General features: G+C 52.0%; 1 protein-coding gene and 1 pseudogene across 3 annotated transcripts in view; one reads left to right on the forward strand and one right to left on the reverse strand.

Annotated features, from left to right (window-relative positions):
- The window catches only part of fyco1a (FYVE and coiled-coil domain autophagy adaptor 1a), a 353,805-nt gene that overhangs the window by 194,807 nt on the left and 136,522 nt on the right, over positions 1-22,476 (forward strand). The window lies entirely within an intron of this gene.
- LOC140425660 (C-X-C chemokine receptor type 6-like) lies at positions 1,912-20,884 on the reverse strand (annotated as a pseudogene).

Here is a 22,476-nt window from a genome sequence, read left to right on the forward strand (position 1 = left end):
ACGTGTGGTGACTGGGGTAGCTCCCACGGAACTCCTAATGACTGGAGACTCTGCACCCACCTTAGCAGGATTTTCCCAGACATTGGCGCAAAAGTTCGCCACACTCAAGAATGGTAGGGCATGGCCTTTCTCGGCATTAGCCGATTCGGCAGTTTGTGCCTGGTGACTTGGTGTTCATTTGAAATTGTGCTGGTGCTGCCCAGTGGGTCCCTGGCGTTATCTTCCGGTGAACGGGCCCGATCTCTTACCATGTGCAAGCCCAGGGTTGTCTCTAGCGCAAACATTTAGACCACGTTCGGTCCAAAAGGCTGCCTCTTCAACAGATTTCCCCGCCCACAGAGCTCACTTGTACAGCTGCAGAAATCAGGCAGACTGGAGATTCATCCTCACGATCTTCCTCTGGCGCCGCACTCAATGCCTGCGCGGGTTTTGCAGTACCGCGTGGAGATATGGACACCGAGATGATGGAGGTTTTGGACTCCGACTTCGAGATGGAGACACAGGACGCCTCTGAGGGGGAGTCCTCAAACCCACGCCCCGTGGATGTCCAACCGTTACGCCGTTCATCACAGAAGTGCCATTTGCCTTCTCGTTACACGCCACCCGGTCCAACGCCTCATTTAAGTGGTGTCCGACCTGCGGCAAAACGAGTCCAACACCCTCCTTCGCTAGGGTCTTCGTTGGATCCCTCGGACTTTGGGGGGGAGGGATATTATAACCTGCCAGATTATTATTGGCTGGGGACTAATGTAAATCCCACAATCCTTAGTGAGTATGAGCTTCCCCCAATGAGGAGGGCGGAGAATTCATGAGTAGAGTCACCTGCATAAATAGAGCTGGCCAATATGGAACCAGCTAGCGGGTACTGCTGTTTTATATATATATATATATATATTATATATAATATATATATTATAATTGTAAATAGTTATTTCATTTTGATTCTACAAACTCGTGCTGGATTCTTCGTGGTCGTCACAAAAACAGGCTGTCATGTCTCATGTCATTATCTCATAACTGCAGCCAATTAGTTTTGGCTGATACAAACTGCATCCAAACTTCACACCAAGAAACACAGAAAGAATAGGATTACAAACAGTGGTGCACTTCATATTGAACACACCTGCCAGTTATTTATGTGTGTGATTACATACTTGTACTTAATTAAACATTTTGTACTTAATTGGTGTGGTGTCAAGCACTATCCACAATTGTGGTTTAAAGATCAATGAGTAAAACAACCTATACAGCATGGAATCCAATTTAACAGGTGCTTCAAGAATTCCGAAAAGCGTGAATTCTGCACACAAATTAACCATACCACTTTATTCTTAAGGAAATCCTCATCTATAGTTTAATCCCTTGTTCATTTTCATTGGTTCTAACTTTCAGCTGAGATTCCCTGATTCATTCAAAAATGTATCAATCAATTAACCGGTGATTAGTTAATTAAAAATTAATCACTTACTCAAGATTAATTCATATTTTCCCTGGTACAGTCCAGTTTCCCACAAAATTTCTCAAGGCTAGCCACTAGCCTTGCAATAGTTACTTGTTTGTTGTGATTTGTTAAATGTGTCTTCAATCCAAAATGGCATGTCCATATGATGTTTATTTAGGTAAAGCTTGCATGGAACATTCTTTGAAACAATGCTAGCATCCTGCAGACATGACCTTAAGAGTTCAACAATTCAGTCATTATCCAGAACATTGATTATACTCTTTGCAGACTAGGTATTTCTAAAAATCATTTTATTTCCCAGTATGTACTTAGTTGATTTCTTATAAGACCCCAAACAGTTAATAAATCCAACAAGGCACATGCATGCTCAGTGAGCCACTTAGGTAGAGCTGTAAATGTCCTTCCAATTCATGGGAGGGGACTGGGAGAATCCTTGTGGAATTCCATAACTATTTCCTAAAATTTACAATTATGGATCCTGGTACACCCAGTTTCCGTTCTAAAGGATGCATAGTTGTTGCTTCAGAGATACCCGATATTGGATGTGATGTCTCAGACTCCGTTTTCAGATACCCAGCCAATTGTTTTTGACTGATACATCCAGTATCTTTTAAAATCTTCAGAAAACTATTTCTAAATTTCACTCCAAGAAATACATAAAGAATAGGATTGAGACAACAGTGTATGTATGCAATACTCTCTGTTACAATAATTGCATAGTCTTCATTTGTGGTATATTCACAACTAGCGACTTCTTCACTGAAGATCTGTACAGTTTCCATCAACAAGACAATGTTGAATGGCAGCTCACATATCATGAATGCAACTACAACTGCAACAATAATCTTTAAGGATTTATGATTCTGAAACCCCTTATCGCAGAGCAAAGTTTTTGCAATGATTGAACAACAAACGATCATGGTTACAAAGGGTATCAGAAATCCCACTGTCATCTGAGCTACATACACTATCAGTTTGCTGATGCCGTCAAAATTGACAGGATACAACATAGTACAGATAGTTTTATCGGACATACCAGTATATGCTTCACTGAATATGAATTTTGGAAGAGTCAAAATGATTGCAATCATCCAAACCCCTACACAAACAAACTTACTTGTTGCTCTCTTTTGGTTGGCTCTTAATTTTGCTCTGTTTAATCACGTTTGCTCAAGAGTCGCCAGCTATCTTTCGACACCGCCACAAGGTTCAGAACCGAATACTGATCAATGACTCGATACACCAGTTAGTAAGTTCCAAAGCAATGCTCATTTATTTACACACAGTCAAATCTACTCATGCATAAACTCTACAAACTAAACTACCACTATTACTAAAGCCTGTACTTAGCTTCGGGTGCCCACTCAGTCAGAGGAACAATGGCCGTTGCTCGGTTCTGAGGCTGCTGGGTTGAGCTGTTTACAGGGTAGCAAATAGGAGCGTCTATCTCGTAGCGTGCGTTGACTTGGGACTTACTTGGTCTGGTGCAGCTGCTCGGCAGGTCTCTCTTCGATGAGAGCCAAAGCCAAAGGAGGAAGATTCTCCCTTGGAGGATACCTTTTATACTAAAAAGGGCTTTGCGCGTTTTTGGCCAGGCCTTGAATAGGTCTTTCCCAATCATCTGTATCGATTTTCCTCCAATAGAGGGGTGGTTCCCTGATCGCTGGGCGTGTCCTGGTGACTGTCAGTCTGCTTTGTCTTAGCTTCTTCTGGCGCCGGGGAGTCTGCCTTAACATTGTGTATCTAAATGTTTCCCTTTTGTCCCCGGAGATGGCTCATTAGTATGTCGATTGTTTGGTAGTTTCTGTCCTGTCTGAGAGTTTAAGGTTCCAATCAACAGACGGAGCTTGCACCTGCTTGTTTCTTAGCATTGTCCAATTTTCCCTGCATTCTTTGCAAGTGTCCATTTTGTGATCGGGACGTGGCCATCCTAGATGGCTACATCTTTTCCTTTTACTCTTGAGCATTTTTGTTGCTTGAACAATGGCTTTGTACCTGTTGACACTCAAACAGGTGAGTATCAGCACACAGCTGTAGAGGTTGACAGTGTATGCCCCATTGTCAACACAAAAGTTCCAAAAATCCATCCAGTGAATGCATCGACTGCCCAGGATGGCAAGGTGCAGAGGAAGAGCAAGTCAGCAGTGGCCAGATTCCACATGTAGACATCGGTCATGGTCTTCAGCTTCTAATTGTCATGTGGGAGTACCTTCAAGAAATGGGTGTTTATAAATGGGTATGTGTGGTAGTATGTATTGGGGGTCATGTGGGACTGGAAGCCCTAATGTCATTGGCTGACAGATCCCGGGTCCTGGTTGGCCGTTGACCTCTAGCTCCGCCCTGAAGGCGGAGTATAAGAAGCCGGAGTCCTCCCCCGCAGGCCAGTTTACTATTGAGCTGCGGGGGAACAGACACGCTTAATAAAGCCTCATCGACTTCACTCTATTCGTCTCACGGAGTCTTTGTGCGCTACAATTTATTAAGCGTGCCTAAAAAGGACTATGGAGCTCAGGATCATTCCGGAATGCCTGAGGATCAGCCCCCACGCAGTGAACACGGCAGCAGCCTTCAAGCACTGGCAGACTTGCTTCGAGGCCGACCTCAGAACGACCACCGGCCGGGTCACAGAAGACCCAAAACTACAGGTCCTGCACTCGAGGGTGAGCACGGAGATCTTCTCCCTCATCGAAGACTCGGAGGATTTCCAGACGGCGTTCGCAGCACTGAAAAGTCTCTATGTCCGCCCAGTTAACCAAATCTACGCTCGCTACCTGCTCGCGACGAGACGGCAAGGTCCCGGAGAATCGATGGACGAATTCTACGCCGCGCTGCTGATTTTGGGACGAGCCTGCAGCTGCCCTTCAGTGAACGCAAATGAACACACGGACATGTTAATGCGCGATGCTTTTGTGGCAGGTATGAATTCCTCCCAAATCCGCCAAAGACTTCTAGAAAGAGAGTCGCTAGGACTCTCAGAGGCCCGGGCCCTAGCAGCCTCCCTAGACGTGGCCGCGCGTAATACCCGCGCCTACGGCCCCGACCGGGCGGCAGCCCATTGGGCTCCGTACGTACCCGTCGCGACAAACCCACCCCCCCCCCCCCCCCGGACACCCCACAGGCTTGCGCGGTCCAAACGCCGAGTCGCACCGGGGGCGCCCGCTGTTATTTCTGCGGCCAGGCGAAACACCCCCGACAGCGCTGCCCGGCCCGCTCAGCAATCTGCAAGAGCTGCGGGAAAAAGGGCCATTACGCGGTTGTGTGCCGGTCCCGCGAGGTCGCCGCTGTCCCGGGAGAACTGGGAGCCCTGCAAGCCGTTTACGCGCCCCAACCCCCCCAGCACGCCATGTACGACCCGCAGGCGCAGCCGCTCTGGGTCCCGACCACCGCGGTCCCGGGAGAACAGGGAGCCCTGCACCACGCTTACGCTCCCCAATCCCCCTCCCCGCACCCCATGTATGACCCGCCGGCGCTACCGCTTTGGGTCCCGGCCACCACTCTCCACTGAGAAGAGGGAGTTTTGCGCGTCCCTAACGCCCCCCTAGCCCCCACCCCGCGCCCCACGTCTGACCCGCCGGCGCCACCAACTTGGGTCCCGACCACCGCTGTCCCCGGTGAGGGAGCTCCGCGCGGTCCTAGCGCTCCCCAGCCCCCCCAGCGCCCCATGTGCGACCCGCAGGCGCCGCCATTTTGGGTCCCGGCCACCACGAGGGGAGGAAGGGCGCCGCCATCTTGGACCGCCCCAGACCTGTACGACGCATGGGGGCGGCCATTTTGTCCACCCCCGCCGTCATCTTGTGACCCCCCAGCCACGTGCGATGTATGGGGGTGGCCATTTTGTCCATCCCCGACGCCATCTTGGACGGCAACAACGGACCCCACTCCACTACTACAACCACGCCTCGCTTCGATTACGCTCGATCAAGCTCGGCCCCGGACACTCCAGACGACGATGACAACGGTGCTAATAAACGGCCACGAGACGCCATGCCTAGTCGACTCCGGGAACACGGAGAGCTTTATCCACCCCGACACGGTAAGACGCTGTTCCTTGACCACCTATCCCAGCGCACAAAAGATTTCCCTAGTTGCAGGATCCCACTCCGTACAGATCCAAGGATTCTGCATAGTTACCCTAATGGTGCAGGGGAGGGAGTTCAAAAACTACAAACTAAACGTCCTTCCCCAACTCTGTGCTCCCACCTTGCTGGTATTAGATTTCCAATGCAATCTACAGAGCCTTACGTTCAAATTCGGCGGCCCAATACCCCCACTCACTATCTGCGGCCTCGCAACCCTCAAGGTGCATCCCCCGTCCTTGTTTGCGAACCTCACCCCGGATTGCAAACCCGTCGCCACTAGGAGCAGACGGTACAGTGCCCAGGACCGGACCTTCATTCTGTCCGAAGTCCAACGGCTACTAAAGGAAGGCATAATCCAGGCCAGCAATAGTCCCTGGAGAGCACAGGCGGTAGTAGTGAAGACAGGGGAGAAACAAAGGATGGTCATAGACTATAGCCAGACCATCAACAGGTACACACAACTAGACGCGTACCCTCTCCCCCGCATATCCGACATGGTCAATCGGATTGCCCAATATAAAGTCTTCTCCACCGTGGACCTCAAGTCCGCCTACCATCAGCTCCCCATCCGCCCAAGTGACCGCAAGTACACAGCCTTCGAGGCAGACCGGCGATTATACCATTTCCTAAGGGTCCCTTTTGGCGTCACAAACGGGGTCTCGGTCTTCCAACGGGAGATGGACCGAATGGTTGATCAACATGGGTTGCGGGCCATGTTACCGTATCTCGACAATGTAACCATCTGCGGCCACGACCAGCAGGACCACGACGCCAACCTCCAAATATTCCTCCAGACCGCCAAAGCCTTGAACCTCACGTACAACGAGGACAAGTGCGTTTTTAGCACCAATCGGCTAGCCATTCTGGGCTACGTAGTGCGCAATGGGATAATAGGCCCTGACCCCAAACGTATGCGCGCCCTCATTGAATTTCCCCTCCCGCACTGCTCAAAAGCCCTGAAACGCTGCCTGAGGTTCTTTTCATACTACGCCCAGTGGGTCCCCCAGTACGCAGACAAGGCCCGCCCCCTAGTACAGACCACGACCTTCCCTCTGTCGGCAGAGGCTTGCCAGGCCTTCAGCCGCATCAAAGCGGATATCGCAAAGGCCACGATGCGCGCCATCGACGAGTCCCTCCCCTTCCAGGTGGAGAGCGACGCCTCCAACGTAGCTCTAGCGGCCACCCTTAACCAAGCGGGCAGACCCGTGGCCTTTTTCTCCCGGACCCTCCACGCCTCAGAAATCCGCCACTCCTCAGTGGAAAAGGAAGCCCAAGCCATAGTGGAAGCTGTGCGACATTGGAGGCATTACCTGGCCGGCAGGAGATTCACTCTCCTCACTGACCAACGGTCGGTAGCCTTCATGTTCGATAATGCACAGCGGGGCAAAATCAAAAACGACAAGATCTTAAGGTGGAGGATCGAGCTCTCCACCTTCAACTATGAGATTTTGTATCGTCCCGGAAAGCTGAACGAGCCGTCCGATGCCCTATCCCGCGGCACATGTGCCAACGCACAAATTAACCGCCTCCAAACCCTCCACGAGGACCTCTGCCACCCGGGGGTCACTCGGTTTTTCCACTTCATCAAGTCCTGCAATCTCCCATACTCTTTAAAGGAAGTCCGTACAGTCACAAGGGACTGCCACATCTGTGCGGAATGCAAACCGCATTTTTTCAGGCCAGATGGAGCGCACCTGATTAAGGCTTCCCGCCCCTTTGAACGCCTCAGTCTCGATTTCAAAGGGCCCCTCCCCTCCACCGACCGCAACGCATATTTTCTTAATGTGGTGGACGAATACTCCCGCTTCCCTTTTGCCATTCCCTGCTCTGACATGACCGCGGCCACAGTCATTAAAGCCCTGAACAGCATCTTCACACTGTTCGGTTACCCCGCATACGTCCACAGCGACAGGGGGTCCTCTTTCATGAGTGACGAGCTGCGCCAGTTCCTGCTCAGTAAGGGCATAGCCTCTAGCAGGACGACCAGCTACAACCCCCGGGGGAACGGGCAAGTAGAGAGGGAGAACGGCACGGTCTGGAAGGCCGTCCTACTGGCCCTACGGTCCAGGGACCTCCCAGTTTCACGGTGGCAGGAGGTCCTCCCGGACGCTCTCCACTCCATCCGGTCGTTATTATGTACGAGCACTAATCAAACGCCTCATGAGCGTCTCCTTGTCTTCCCTAGGAGGTCCTCCTCTGGAACGTCGCTGCCGACCTGGCTGGCGGCCCCAGGACCCATCTTGCTCCGAAAGCATGTGCGGGCACATAAGGCGGACCCGTTGGTCGAAAGGGTTCACCTCCTCCACGCGAACCCGCAGTACGCTTACGTGGAGTACCCCGACGGCCGACAGGACACGGTCTCCCTGCGGGATCTGGCGCCCGCCGGCAACACACACACCCCCCCGACACCATTCACCCAACCCCCCCCCTTCCTGCCACCGCCGCACCCCGCGACCGCCCCCTTCCCAGGAGGATCGGTTCCCCTCCCCTCAGGCCCGACCAAGAATAAAGCCCAAGCGGAAACCGTAAGGCTCCCGGAGACGACAACACCGGTACAAGCACCACCACCACCACCGGGGCCGAGGCGATCGACACGGACGACCAGACCGCCCGACCGACTCGTGGCGTCGATCTAAATCGAAATATGGACTTTTCACAAGAACGTTTTGCTTTTCTCCCTATAACCTCTGTAAATAGTTGAAACAGGACAAAATTGTACAATACTGTATTGCCATGTGAATGTTTTTTTTCCTCCCAGGACCAGCCCTGTAAACCCTTACCACCATACGAAGCATCACCCCGCAGGGTTCATTTTTGACAAGGGGTGAATGTGGTAGTATGTATTGGGGGTCATGTGGGACTGGAAGCCCTAATGTCATTGGCTGACAGATCCCGGGTCCTGGTTGGCCGTTGACCTCTAGCTCCGCCCTGAAGGCGGAGTATAAGAAGCCGGAGTCCTCCCCCGCAGGCCAGTTTACTATTGAGCTGCGGGGGAACAGACACGCTTAATAAAGCCTCATCGACTTCACTCTATTCGTCTCACGGAGTCTTTGTGCGCTACAGTATGTATATAAATATCTGTAGTGAGAGTACCTTTAAGAAATGGGTGTTTACTACTGCAGTGATGTCAGAGAGTGGGTGGAGCTGGGCTGTCCGTCAGCTTTTTACTTTCGTTTGAGACTGTTTGCTGCAGGGTGTGTTTTAGATTCGTTTTCAGAGCTGGATTGCTGCATCACAGCCAGAAGGTGTATGAATCTCTCTTTGTAATCTAAAGACTAAATCGATCCTGGTGATTAAAACTAATAACAGTAGTGACTTTAACCTGATGTGCTTCTGGTAAAAGGTGTTTTAAGTCATGTGGATGTTAAAAGGAAAGCCTAAAGGATTACTTTGTGTTGTATTCTTTGGGGGTTGTATTTGAATTAATGGTTGCTGAGATGTTCACTGTATGTTTTAAAAAAGCTTAACTTGAATTCATAGAATAAACATAGTTTTGCTTTAAAAATTACTTTCCTTTTCGGCTGTACCACACCTGTAGAGTGGGCTGTCTGCTCCCCATTCCACAAATTATTAAAAGTTGTGGGTCAGGTGAACTCCATGATACACTTTGGGGTTCTCTAAACACTGGCCCATAACATCATAATAAACAAATGTCACAATGGCCAAAGAATTCCCCAGCAGCCCTGCCACGAAAATGACTGAATAAAAACAGGGCATAAAAATACTCCCAAAGTTTCTGATGCCTGATTTCTCACAGGGTGTTGCAAACAGTGAAGGGTCAAGCATGGCAAGGTTAAAATTGCTGTCAGTGTTATTGGCTGGAAACTTGGCGACAGCTATCTGGAAATAGAACATTTGCAATTAGTCCGGACTGGGGTGGAAATTAAACCATTAATTCTAAATCTTATGTCGGGTATTTACAATCCCATTATTGAAACTACGATGTCACATGCATTTACTTCAATAATACATCTAGGAAAGCAGAACAAATAAGCCTGTCATCAAAATAAAAGTGATAATGACTTCCGGTTGCGGCGATGCACTGCTAAGCCGCATGTTTCGGCAGCTCCCGCTCTAACGGACTTTTGGGCTCTTTCTGGGAGCCCCAACGGGAATTTTTTTCGGACCAAACCCAGTGTGGGGTGACGAAGAAAGGAGTCCCCCCTATGTGTGTATGGAAAAGATCGGTGGTAGTGGCCAGATTGCGAAGGATCCTCTGGAGCAGCGGCAGAGAAGAGAAAGAAGAAGCAAGATGGCGACGGATGGAGACCAGACGACATGGGGGCCGGATCAGCAGGAATTCCTTAGATGGTGTGTGGAGGAATTAAAGAAGGAGGTGCTGGCGCCGATGTTGTTGGCAATCGAAGGGCTAAAAGAAACGCAAAAGGCCCAGGCGATAGAGCTCCGTGGGGTGAAACAAAAGGCAGCTGAGAACGAGGATGAGATTCTGGGCCTAGCGGTAAAAATGGAGACGCATGAGGCGCTACACAAGAGGTGTATCGAAAGACTCGAAGTCCTGGAGAACAGATCGAGGAAAAAGAACCTCCGGATTCTGGGTCTCCCCGAGGGAGTGGAGGGAGCTGACGTTGGGGCTTATGTGAGCACCTTGCTCCATTCGCTAATGGGAGCTGAGGCCCCCTCGGGCCCCCTGGAGGTGGAAGGGGCTCACCGGGTCCTTGCGAGGAGACCAAAGGATGGAGAACCACCAAGGGCGATTGTGGTGGGATTTCACCGCTTCACCGACAGAGAGGCTGTTTTGAGCTGGGCCAAGAAGGTACGGAGTAGCAGGTGGGAGAATGCGGTGATACGAGTATATCAGGACTGGAGCGCGGAGGTGGCGAGAAGGAGAGCGAGTTTTAATCAGGCCAAGGCGGCGCTTCACAAGCTGAAAGTAAAGTTTGCGATGCTGTAGCCGGCGCAATTGTGGGTCACGTACCAAGATAGACACTACTATTTTGAAACGTCGGAAGAGGCATGGACCTTCATCCAAAAAGAGAAATTGGACCAGAACTGAGGGACTGATGCTGTGGGGGAGATGACGATGTTGATGTACAGAAATGTAAATTGTGGAATGGGAGGTTCACCATATCGGGACGATAGATGGGGAGGGGAAAGGGAAGAGAAGAATCCCTGTTTTCTTTGACGGGGGGACACTGAGAAATGTGGGCGCTGGTGGAAAAAGGGACATAGGTGGAGGTTGGGGAATGGGAACGGGTCTGTAGGGGGAGCTGCGCCATAGGGGGCGGGGCTGATCTAGGAAAGCGCGGGTTTTTTCCTGCGCTAGGGAGATGATGGCGGGAAGATGGGCGCAAGGAGGATGAGAGCTCCACACACGGGGGGGGGGGGGGGGGGTCAATGAGAGAGCGGGGGAAGCCGGGGTCAGTTGGAGTCAGCTGACTTTTGGAAGCATTATGGGGGGAGTAACCATGCTAGATGGGGATCTAGCGGGGGGGGGGGGGGCATAACTGGGTTGCTGCTGCTGGGATCGAGAGGGAGCTGGCAAGGGAAGAGGTGGTCGGGACGGGAGTGCGCCGCCCGGGGGACTTGGACGTGGGATAGGCCTAGAGTAGGTGATGGCTAGTCGGTGGGGGGCCGGGCAGCCCCCCAATCCGGCTGATCACGTGGAATGTGAGAGGCCTAAATGGGCCGATTAAGAGGGCCCGAGTGTCCGCGCACTTAATAGGACTGAAGGCAGATGTGGTCATGCTTCGGGAGACGCATCTGAAGGTGCCGGATCAGGTTAGGTTAAGGAAAGGATGGGTGGGACAGGTGTTTCACTCAGGGCTGGACGCGAAAAATAGAGGGGTGGCTATATTGGTGGGGAAACGGGTGTCGGTCGAGGCTAGGAATTTAGTAGTGGACAACGGTGGCAGATATGTGATGGTGAGTGGTAGATTGCAGGGAATGGAGGTCGTGCTGGTAAATGTATATGCCCCGAACTGGGACGATGCGGGATTTATGAAGCGGATGCTGGGACGTATCCCGGACCTGGAGGTAGGAAGCCTGGTAATGGGGGGGGATTTCAATACTGTGCTGGATCCAGGGTTAGATCGGTCTAGATCCAGGACCAGAAGAAGGCCAGCAGCGGCCAAGGTGCTCAGGGGGTTTATGGAGCAAATGGGGGGAGTGGATCCGTGGAGATTTGCTAGGCCGTTGGCCAAAGAGTTTTCCTTTTTCTCCCATGTTCAAAAGGCTTACTCCCGGATAGACTTTTTTGTTTTGAGTAGGGCACTGATTTCAAGGGTGGAAAGAACGGAGTACTCGGCCATAGCCGTTTCAGATCATGCCCCGCACTGGGTGGATCTGGAACTAGGAGAGGAGAGGGAACAGCGCCCACTGTGGCGACTGGATGTGGGACTATTGGCGGATGAGGGAGTCTGTGGAAGGGTGCGGGGATGTATTGCAAGGTACCTGGAGGCCAACAATGTTGGGGAGGTCCAGGTGGGGGTAGCATGGGAAGCGCTGAAAGCGGTGGTTAGGGGAGAGTTGATCTCCATTAGGGCTTACAAGGAGAAAAAAGAGGGCAAAGAAAGGGAGAGATTAGTGGGGGAGATTTTGAGTGTGGACAAAAGATATGCGGAGGCCCCGGACGAAGGACTATATAGGGAGAGGCGAAGACTTCAGACGGAGTTTGACCTGCTGACCACAGGGAAGGCAGAGGCACAGTGGAGGAAGGCACAGGGGATGAGATACGAATATGGGGAAAAGGTGAGTCGGCTGCTGGCCCACCGGCTTCGTAAGAGGATAGCGGCGAGGGAAATAGGGGGAGTTAGGGATGAAACGGAAACTACGGTGCGGAGTGCAGGGAAGGTAAATGAGGTGTTTAAGACCTTTTATGAGAGGCTATATAGGTCCCAACCCCCGGAGGGAAAAGAGGGGATGCAACAGTTTTTGGACCAACCAAGGTTCCCGAAGGTGGAGGAGCAGGAGATGGCAGGTCTGGAGGCGCCAATCGGGGTGGACGAGGTGACTAAAGGGCTGGGGAACATGCAGGCAGGGAACGCCGGGGACCAGACGGGTTCCCGGTGGAATTTTAGAGGAAGTACATGGACTTGTTGGCCCCGCTGTTGGCAAGAACCTTTAACGAGGCCAGAGAAGGGGGGACTCTACCCCCGACAATGTCGGAGGCGACGATATCACTAATCCTGAAGCGAGGTAAAGATCCGCTGCAATGCGGGTCATATAGGCCTATCTCGCTCCTGAATGTGGATGCCAAGTTGCTGGCAAAAGTGCTGGCGATGAGGATCGAGGATTGTGTCCCGGGGGTGGTGCATGAAGACCAGACAGGGTTTGTAAAGGGGAGACAACTGAATGTTAACGTGCGATGGCTTTTGGGGGTGATAATGATGCCCCCAGTTGAGGGGAGGCAGAGATAGTGGCAGCGATGGATGCAGAGAAGGCATTCGACAGGGTAGAGTGGGAGTATTTATGGGAGGTGCTGAGGAGGTTTAAGTTCGAGGAGGGGTTTGTCAGTTGGGTTAAACTCCTCTATGGGGCCCCAGTGGCAAGTGTAGTCACAAATCGGCAGAGATCGGAGTATTTTTGGTTACACAGGGGAACAAGGCAGGGGTGCCCTCTGTCCCCATTACTGTTGCTGGCAATTGAACCACTGGCCATAGCGTTGAGAGACTCTAGGAAATGGAGAGGGGTGGTTAGAGGGGGAGAGGAACACCGAGTGTCGTTCTACGCAGATGACCTACTGCTGTATGTGGCGGATCCGGTGGAGGGGATGACAGAGGTTATGCAGATATTGAGGGAGTTTGGAGATTTTTCGGGATATGGGCTTAATATGGGGAAGAGTGAGGTTTTCGTAGTACACCCCGAAGATCAGGGAAGAGGGATAGACGGCCTGCCGCTAAGGAGAGCGGAAAGGAGCTTCCGATATTTGGGGATTCAGGTAGCCAGGAGCTGGGGAACTTTACACAAACTCAATCTGATGCGGCTGGTGGAGCAGATGGAAAAGGATTTCAAGAGGTGGGATATGCTGCCGCTCTCATTGGCGGGCAGAGTGCAGGCGGTCAAGATGATGGTCCTCCCAAGGTTTCTTTTTGTGTTTCAATGCCTCCCCATTTTGATCACTAAGGCCTTTTTTAAGAAAATAGGTAGGAGTGTTATGAGTTTCGTGTGGGCAGGGAAGACCCCAAGGGTAAGGAGGGGGTTCCTGCAGCGCAGCAGGGACAGAAGGGGTCTGGCGTTGCCAAATCTGGACGATTATTACTGGGCCGCCAACGTGGCGATGGTTCGCAAGTGGATGAGTGAGGGAGAGGGGGCGGCGTGGAAGAGGCTGGAGATGGCGTCCTGTAAAGGAACGAGCCTAAAGGCGCTGGTGACGGCGCCGCTACCACTCTCCCCGAAAAGGTATACCACGAACCCAGTGGTGGCGGCAACCTTAAGGATCTGGGGGCAATGGAGGCGACATAGGGGTGTGACGGGTGCCTCGGTGTGGTCCCCGATCAGGAACAACCATAGGTTTGTCCCAGGAATATTGGACGGAGGGTTCCAGAGCTGGCATCGGGCAGGAATTAGGAGATTGAGAGATTTGTTTATTGACGGGACATTCGCAAGCCTGGGAGCGCTGGAGGAAAAGTATGAGTTGCCCCCGGGGAATATCTTTAGATACATGCAAGTGAGGGCGTTTACGAGGCAACAGGTGAGGGAATTTCCGCTGATCCCGACACAGGGGATCCAGGATAGAGTGATTTCGGGGGTATGGGTCGGGGAGGGCAAAGTGTCCGAAATATATCAGGAGATGAGAGACGAGGGGGAGGCGCTGGTAGAGGAGCTGAAGGGAAAATGGGAAGAGGAGCTGGGAGAGGAGATTGAGGAGGGTCTGTGGGCTGATGCCCTAAGTAGGGTAAATTCCTCTTCCTCGTGTGCCAGGCTTAGCCTGATACAATTCAAGGTTCTACACAGAGCACACATGACGGGAGCGAGGCTGAGCAGGTTCTTCGGGGTGGAGGACAGGTGCGGGAGGTGCATGGGAAGCCCGGCGAACCACACACCTATGTTTTGGTCTTGTCCGGCACTGGAGGAGTACTGGAGGGGAGTGGCAAGAGTGATTTCAAAGGTGGTGACGGTCCGGGTCAAGCCAGGTTGGGGGTTAGCTATATTTGGGGTAGCGGATGAGCCGGGGGTGCAGGAGGCGAAAGAGGCCGATATTCTGGCCTTTGCGTCCCTGGTAGCCCGGCGAAGGATCTTACTCATGTGGAAGGAAACAAAACCCCCCGGCATGGAGGCCTGGACAAACGATATGGCAGGGTTCATAAAACGGGAACGGATGAAGTTTGCGCTGAGAGGATCGGTTCAGGGGTTCTCCAGGTGGTGGCAACCGTTCCTTGACTATCTCGTGGAACGTTAAGGGAAAATAGATCGTCAGCAGCAGCAGCCCAGAGGGAGTGGGGGGGGCAACCTGTTTTGTTCTGGTTGGGGGGGGGAGCACTAATTTTTGTTACTTTGTTAGTTCACTATTTTATTTAAATGTTATCTATTAGTTATTGTGTTATCGACTTCCGGGTGCGGCGATGACCAGCTGAGTCGCACGTTTCGGCAGCTCCCTGTGAAACGGACTTTTGGGCTCTTGATAGGAGCCCCAACGGCAATTTTAACGGCTGAAAACACCGTGCGGTAAACCAGAAGGGTGTTCCCCCTGGACACGGATGGAAAAAGGAGAGGAAAGTGGCCGGATTGCAGCGGATCCTTTGGAACAACGGCAAGGAAGGCAAGCAGAAACCAAGATGGCGTCGGAAGGTGGCAGTTTCATATGGGGCCCTGAACAACAAGAGTTTTTGAAACGCTGCGTGGAGGAGATAAAAAAGGAAATGAAGAAAGAGTTGTTGGCCCCGATATTACAGGCGATTGAAGGGCTGAAAGAGGAACAAAAGACCCAGGAGCAGGAGCTTCGGGTCGTGAAGGCGAAAGCAGCTGAGAATGAAAACGATATACAGGGCCTGGTGGTGAAGTCGGAGATACAGGAGGCACACCAGAAACGATCTGTGGAGAGGTTGGAGGCACTGGAAAATAACGCAAGGAGGAACAACTTGAGGATTCTTGGCCTTCCTGAAGGTGTGGAGGGGGCGGACGTCGGGGCATATGTGAGCACGATGCTGCACTCGTTAATGGGAGTGGAGGCCCCGACGGGTCCGTTGGAGGTGGAGGGAGCATACCGAGTTATGGTGCGAGGACCGAGAGCAGGAGAAGCTCCCAGAGCCATAGTGGTGAGATTTCTCCGTTTTAAGGATAGAGAAATGGTCCTTAGATGGGCGAAGAAAACTCGGTGTAGTAAATGGGAGAACGCGGTGATCCGCGTCTATCAAGATTGGAGTGCGGAGGTGGCGAGAAGGAGGGCGAGCTTTAATCGGGCCAAAGCGGTACTTCACAAAAAAAAGATAAAGTTTGGAATGCTGCAACCGGCAAGACTGTGGGTCACATATCAAGGGAGGCACCACTACTTTGAGACGGCGGATGAAGCGTGGACTTTTATTGTAGAAGAAAAATTGGAATGATTGGACTACGAAAATGAACGTTTGGACAAAGTGGTGGGACGAGTGGGGGGGGGGGGGCGAAGAGGGATTGTATTGTATGATTAATCCTGAGGTATGGTAACTTTTCTTTCTCCCACAGGTGGTGATGGGGGGAGGTGGGGAGGGAGAGGAGATGGGGCGTTGGCCATGGGAGGCGGGGCCGAGGGAGAGGCGCGGGCTTGGTTCCCGCGCTATGATAATTATGGCGGGAATAGAGAAGCAGGAAGGAGGGGGCACCGCACGGGGCGAGCCGTGATCACGGGGGGAAGCCGAGGTCAGCCAGAGTTTGCTGACTTCTGGGAGCAACATGGGGGGAGTAATTACGCTAGCGGGGGGTCTAGCGGGGGGGGGGGGAGGGGGGAATTACTGGGTTGCTGCTGCTGGGGAAAGGGGGGAGTGGGTGCGGGAAAGGATGGGCGGGGGGGCACCGTCTGGGAGAAATACAGCCGCGTGGGAACTGGGCGAGAAGCTGGAAAAAGATGATGGCTAACCGGCAAGGGGGGGGGGGGGGGAAGCCCCCCAACTCGGCTGATCACGTGGAACGTGAGGGGACTTAACGGGCCGATAAAGAGGGCACGAGTACTCGCACACCTTAAGAAACTTAAAGCAGATGTGGTCATGTTACAGGAAACGCACCTGAAACTGATAGATCAGGTTAGGTTGCGCAAAGGATGGGTAGGGCAGGTGTTCCATTCGGGGCTGGATGCGAAAAACAGGGGGGTGGCTATATTAGTGGGGAAGCGGGTAATGTTCGAGGCAAAGACTATAGTGGCGGATAACGGGGGCAGATACGTGATGGTGAGTGGCAAATTACAGGGAGAGATGGTGGTGTTGGTAAACGTGTATGCCCCGAATTGGGACGATGCCAATTTTATGAGGCGAATGCTAGGACGCATCCCAGACCTAGAGACCGGAAAGCTGATAATGGGGGGAGACTTTAACACGGTGTTGGAACCAAGGCTGGATAGGTCGAAGTCCAGGACTGGTAGGAGGCCGGCAGCAGCCAAGGTGCTTAAGGATTTTATGGAGCAGATGGGAGGGGTGGACCCGTGGAGATTCAGTAGACCTAGGAGTAAGGAGTTCTCGTTTTTCTCCTATGTCCATAAAGTCTATTCACGCATAGACTTTTTTGTGTTGGGTAGGGCATTGATCCCGAGGGTGAGGGGAACGGAATATACGGCTATAGCCATTTCGGATCATGCCCCACACTGGGTAGACTTGGAGATAGGGGAGGAAACAAGAGGGCGTCCACCCTGGAGAATGGATATGGGACTAATGGCGGATGAGGGGGTGTGCTTAAGGGTGAGGGGATGCATTGAAAAGTACTTGGAACTCAATGACAATGGGGAGGTTCAGGTGGGAGTGGTCTGGGAGGCGTTGAAGGCGGTGGTTAGGGGGGAGCTGATATCAATAAGGACACATAAAGGGAAGCAGGAGAGTAAGGAACGGGAGCGGTTGTTGCAAGAACTTTTGAGGGTGGACAGACAGTATGCGGAAGCACCGGAGGAGGGACTGTATAGGGAAAGGCAAAGGCTGCATGTGGAATTTGACTTGCTGACCACAGGCACTGCAGAGGCACAATGGAGGAAGGCGCAGGGTGTACAGTATGAATATGGAGAGAAGGCGAGCAGATTGCTGGCACACCAATTGAGGAAAAGGGGAGCAGCGAGGGAAATAGGGGGGGTGAGAGACGAAGATGGAGAGACGGAGCGGGGAGCGGAGAGAGTGAATGAAGTGTTCAAGACATTTTATAAAAAATTGTATGAAGCTCAACCCCCGGATGGGAGGGAGAGAATGATGGAGTTTTTGGATCGGCTGGAAATTCCCAAGGTGGAAGAGCAGGAAAGGATGGGATTGGGAGCACAGATCACGGTAGAAGAAGTGGTGAAAGGAATTAGGAACATGCAGACGGGAAAGGCCCCGGGACCGGACGGATTCCCAGTTGAATTTTACAGAAAATATTTGGACTTGCTCGCCCCGCTACTGACGAGGACCTTCAACGAGGCAAAGGAAAGGGGACAACTGCCCCCGACTATGTCAGAAGCAACGATATCGCTTCTTTTAAAGAAGGAAAAGGATCCGCTACAATGCGGGTCCTACAGACCAATCTCCCTCCTCAATGTAGATGCCAAGGTCTTGGCCAAGGTAATGGCAATGAGAATAGAGGAATGTGTCCCGGGGGTGGTTCATGAAGACCAAACTGGGTTTGTGAAGGGGAGACAGCTGAACACGAACATACGGAGGTTGTTAGGCGTAATGATGATGGCCCCACCAGAGGGTGAAACGGAGATAGTAGTGGCGATGGATGCCGAGAAAGCATTTGATAGAGTGGAGTGGGATTATCTGTGGGAGGTGTTGAGGAGATTTGGGTTCGGAGAGGGGTATGTTAGATGGGTGCAGCTGTTGTATAGGGCCCCAGTGGCGAGTGTGGTCACGAATGGACGGGGATCGGCATATTTTCGGCTCCACAGAGGGACAAGGCAGGGATGTCCTCTGTCCCCATTACTGTTTGCACTGGCGATTGAGCCCCTGGCGATAGCGCTGAGAGGTTCCAAGGGATGGAGGGGAATACTTAGGGGAGGAGAAGAACACCGGGTATCTTTATATGCGGATGATCTGCTACTATATGTGGCGGATCCAGCGGAGGGGATGCCAGAAATAATGCGGATACTTGGGGAGTTTGGGGATTTTTCAGGGTATAAATTGAACATGGGAAAGAGTGAGCTGTTTGTGGTGCATCCAGGGGAGCAGAGTAGAGAAATAGAAGACCTACCGTTGAGGAAGGTAACAAGAGACTTTCGTTACCTGGGGATCCAGATAGCTAAGAATTGGGGCACATTGCACAGGCTAAATTTGACGCGGTTGGTGGAACAGATGGAGGAAGATTTCAAGAGATGGGACATGGTAGCATTGTCAATGGCAGGGAGGGTGCAGGCAGTTAAGATGGTGGTCCTCCCGAGATTCCTTTTTGTGTTTCAGTGTCTCCCGGTGGTGATCACGAAGGCTTTTTTCAAAAGGATAGAAAAGAGTATTATGGGTTTTGTTTGGGCCGGGAAGACTCCGAGAGTGAGGAAGGGATTCTTACAGCGTAGTAGGGATAGGGGGGGGCTGGCACTACCGAGCCTAAGTGAGTATTATTGGGCCGCTAATATTTCAATGGTGAGTAAGTGGATGGGAGAGGAGGAAGGAGCGGCGTGGAAGAGATTAGAGAGGGCGTCCTGTAGGGGGACCAGCCTGCAGGCTATGGTGACAGCCCCATTGCCGTTCTCACCAAGGAACTATACCACGAGTCCGGTGGTGGTAGCTACACTGAAGATTTGGGGACAGTGGAGACGACATAGGGGAAAGACCGGAGCACTGGGGGGGTCCCCGATAAGAAACAACCATAGGTTTGCCCCGGGGGGAATGGATGGGGGATATGGAATGTGGCAAAGAGCAGGTATAACGCAATTGAAAGATCTATTTGTGGATGGGAAGTTTGCGAGTCTGGGAGCGCTGACCGAGAAATATGGGTTGCCCCAAGGGAATGCATTCAGGTACATGCAATTGAGGGCTTTTGCGAGGCAGCAGGTGAGGGAATTCCCGCAGCTCCCGACACAAGAGGTGCAGGACAGAGTCATCTCAAAGAAATGGGTGGGGGACGGTAAGGTGTCGGATATATATAGGGAATTGAGAGACGAAGGGGAGACTATGATGGACGAACTAAAAGGGAAATGGGAAGAAGAGCTAGGGGAGGAGATTGAGGAGGGGATGTGGGCAGATGCCCTAAACAGGGTAAACTCGTCGTCCTCGTGCGCCAGGCTAAGCCTGATTCAGTTTAAGGTATTACACAGGGCACATATGACTGGAACACGGCTCAGTAAATTTTTTGGGGTGGAGGATAGGTGTGCGAGGTGCTCGAGAAGCCCAGCGAATCATACCCATATGTTTTGGTCATGCCCGGCACTACAGGGGTTTTGGATGGGGGTGACAAAGGTGCTTTCGAAAGTAGTAGGAGTCCAGGTCGAACCAAGCTGGGGGTTGGCTATATTTGGGGTTGCACAAGAGCCGGGAGTGCAGGAGGCGAAAGAGGCCGATGTTTTGGCCTTTGCGTCCCTAGTAGCCCGGCGCAGAATATTGCTAATGTGGAAAGAAGCCAAGCCCCCGGGGGTGGAGACCTGGATAAATGATATGGCGGGGTTCATAAAGTTAGAGCGGATTAAGTTCGTCCTAAGGGGGTCGGCTCAAGGGTTTACAAGGCGGTGGCAACCGTTCGTCGAATATCTTGCGGAAAGATAGATAGGGGAGAACAAAGAAGGCAGCAGCAGCAGCCCAGAACTTGGGGGGTGGGGGGTGGGGGGGGGGGGGGGGGGGGGTGGCCTGAGACAAGGCAGTTGCCAATTAGGGCTAGTTTTTATTTTTGTTATTTAATATTTATTTATTTGTTGTTGTTTTCTTTTGTTCTTGTTTAAATAAAAAAGGTCATTATTATCTGTATTGTTATAATGTTGTGTAAAGGATGCACAATGTACTGTGTTGGTTGACCAAAAATTTTCAATAAAATATTATTTAAAATAAAAAGTTATTGTGTTATCTTTTTTTTTGATTGATTTGTAAGGTGGAAAAATTGTGTTTGAAAACTTTAATAAAATATATATTTTTTTTAAAAGTGATAATTTACATATTAAAGAGAGATTTACCTTCTCCATCTCTTTGCGGGTGTAGAAATTAGATGCACAGTGTGCTTTCTTATGCTATCAACAACTTCTGTTCTCTCCACACAATGTCCACGGTTTTCTTCTCAACACGAGAAGACTTTCAGGCAGAACATTTTGGCCACACATTCAAAAAAGGAAGTAGTATTTTCATATCTTATGACTGAATGCTGACCTGTAGGTTTAGTAGCTTTTGGGCTCACCAAAGGAGATCACCCCTCCATAAATTGTTGTTCTCCCCACTCCAGCCTGCTTCGACACTTATATTTATTGTTGTGGGCGGCACAATGGTGCAGTGTGAGCGCTGCTGTCTCACGGCGCCAAGGACCCGGGTTCGATGCCGGTCCCGGGTTACTGTCTGTGTGGAGTTTGCACATTCTCCCTATGTCTGTGTGAGTCTCACCCCCACAACCCAAAGGTTTGCAGTAAAGGTGGATTGGCCACGATAAATTGCCCCTTAATTCGAAAATTGCTTTTAGACCAGGGTTTTTCAAACTGCGGGTCCCAATCTGGGGGTGTCGAGAGGGTCACGGAGCGATTGGTCTCGGCGTTCCCGATCGCAGGACAAGGGCCCAGCGGCCACAGCCAGCTTTTAAGAATGCAGGCCCCGAACGGCATTTAAGTTGAGAATGCAGGCTGCAACGGGCCTTTAAATACAAACAATGGAGTCTTCCTGCCAGAAGCGGCAACAGAGAGCAGGTCACGCACCCAGCACGTACACTGATATCAGTGCCGTGCTTTGGGCATGAAATCACAGAGGAGAGATTCCTCCATTTTGTAGCTGCCAGTAAGCAAGCAACAGGACTGTGTGAAGATCTGAAGATGGATCATGTGGTAGTCTGTGTAAAGGTATTACGGTACCGAGTAATGCTGGAACACCATTGGTAGATATTGTATGTTTCCCATTGGTCAAGCTGTATGGTAGCTCCGCCCTGCAAGGCGGGGTATAAGAGCCCGTACCGCCCCAGCAGCCTTCTTTCTATACCTGAGCTGCTGGGGGAAACATCCAGCTTATTAAAGCCTTCAGTTGGACTACAACCTCACTTTAGTAGTCATTGATCGTGCATCAGATCATTTTGTAAGTTAAGACCAGAGACACACAGGCCAGGATCTCACAACTGAATCTGCTGGAGAGAGCTGCTGAGGAGAGTCCACGGCAGAACAAAGCAGTGCTAGTGTGATCTGTATACAGAGCTCCAGGGCCTCTGGTGAACAACCAATTAAGAAGGAGAAACTGAAATCAGGAACAAAGTAGTATAAGCATAATTTCTTGAGGTATGGCTTTGTTAACTTTTGCAAATCCGGGTGAAAAACCACGGTATGTTATAGGCAGGGGAATACTGGGGGAGGGCGGGCATGGTTGACGGCGTTGGGGGTGGGGACCCTGGGAGGGGGAGCAGCACGGCCGTGTCTGCGGGCCGTGTGGGGGAGGCTGCTGGGGGTGAGGGGGGTGGTCCAAACATCCGCGGGTGGGGAGGGGTGGTCCCACACATCCGCTGCCGGGGATGGGGGGGTGAAGGAGCGGCGGGGGGGCGACAAAGGCTCCGGGCGGCCACGGCCCGCCATGGCAGGGCGGATCTAACGGCCAGACCCCATGACGGCGGACACACGGCTGTCCACCCAACCCGTTTGCTGTCGTGGAGCAGGCGGCCCGGCCGTCCTGGTGAGTGCCAGACCCCCCCCGCCCCCCCCACCAAACTGGCGGCACCCACCAGCGGGTA

Source organism: Scyliorhinus torazame, chromosome 6, assembly GCF_047496885.1.
Source record: "Scyliorhinus torazame isolate Kashiwa2021f chromosome 6, sScyTor2.1, whole genome shotgun sequence".
NCBI classification, from domain to species: domain Eukaryota; kingdom Metazoa; phylum Chordata; class Chondrichthyes; order Carcharhiniformes; family Scyliorhinidae; genus Scyliorhinus; species Scyliorhinus torazame.